The sequence below is a fragment of the Austrofundulus limnaeus genome, unplaced genomic scaffold (genome assembly GCF_001266775.1).
Source record: "Austrofundulus limnaeus strain Quisiro unplaced genomic scaffold, Austrofundulus_limnaeus-1.0 Scaffold53, whole genome shotgun sequence".
In the NCBI taxonomy this organism is placed as follows: Eukaryota; Metazoa; Chordata; class Actinopteri; order Cyprinodontiformes; family Rivulidae; genus Austrofundulus; species Austrofundulus limnaeus.
The window spans coordinates 74,622-75,840 of record NW_013952455.1 but is presented as its reverse complement, the minus strand read 5'-3'; the positions used below and the strand labels follow the sequence as shown (position 1 = coordinate 75,840).

General features: G+C 32.9%; 1 protein-coding gene and 1 long non-coding RNA gene across 2 annotated transcripts in view; both read right to left on the bottom strand.

Annotated features, from left to right (window-relative positions):
- LOC106517796 (neurabin-2) overlaps positions 1-1,219 on the bottom strand; it is a gene marked incomplete in the record, with an annotated part of 61,227 nt that overhangs the window by 42,200 nt on the left and 17,808 nt on the right.
- LOC106517798 (uncharacterized) overlaps positions 579-1,219 on the bottom strand; it is a 4,020-nt gene continuing 3,379 nt past the window's right edge. The window contains exon 3 of the long non-coding RNA XR_001310245.1: positions 579-704. This is a non-coding gene — a long non-coding RNA (uncharacterized LOC106517798). The remainder of the gene's footprint in view (positions 705-1,219) is intronic.

Here is a 1,219-nt window from a genome sequence, read left to right as displayed (position 1 = left end):
ATCTGTAGCTGAGCTTACAGATGATGCTGAAGACAACAGGCAGTTTGTGGCTTGTACTTCTGGTCAGAGCAGGCTGCYGAGTGTGGACTTCAAGGACTGTTTTAAACATCTTCATGGACAGTACAGTGGATTTATTCCCTTGAGGCTATACATTTTTAATACTGTCTTGCCGTGTATAAAACATTTTCTTATTTAAATTAATATTTCTATTATAATTTTGATAAATATTCTTCAATAAAGCGTTAAATGGTTTTAGTTTTTTGTAACTGCTTATTAGAACTAATCACTTTATCATTGAACATTACTGAATTATCTTTTGATCAATTACAAAACACAAACTTACATTAGGAATCATGATAAATYACTGGGTCAGTGCTAGACATGCAAAACTAGAACTAACATCTTTAAAATATGCTCTTAAAAACTTGTCTTTTTTAATAGACACAGTTTTTTATGTCTCTTGTGGTAATACACTGAAACATGTCCAGTATGTCTGAAGAGACATAAAATAACTTTGTTTAGTAAAAAAAAAGTTTTAAAAGATTTATCAGATATATAGGCACAATGAACTTCACAGGATTATTAAATATATGCTTTATTTGACATATGGGTAAAATAAATCCGTTATTTATTTGCACAGGTAAATACATTATTGTTGAAAGATGATTCCTCCATATTCCCGTGTGTCTGGGACAGTTTCTGATCTGTTGAAAGAGCATAAAGTAGAAGATGTTTTAGATATTTTGATCACAAAGGATTACATCCTGGGGTGGAAGAAAACTTTTTGGCAGCAAAATATCAGGAAAACCTGTCTGATGTGCAATAACTGCTTATTATTGTGATGATGATGATGATGATATAACTTGTGATAAATGAATACATAAGTATCTGTGTTGATGTCTTACAACAAACATAAACTAAAACATAATTTCTATTCCAACATGACAGTTTCTTTATGATTTTAAACATCTCCCCCATTAAACATTTTCTGATGCTCCAGATAGTGAAAAACACCCTTTACTGCAGTGGTTCTAAATTATGGTCCTCATGACGCGTTATCCTGCATGTTTTAGTTGTTTTCCTGCTCCTCTGCAGGTCTCTGCAGAAGCTTGTCAATCACCCAATAATTTAAATCAGCTGTGTCAAAGCTAGAAAACAACTAAAACATGCAGGACAGTGGGTCACGACTAGAACTGAGAATCACTGCTTCACTATCAGT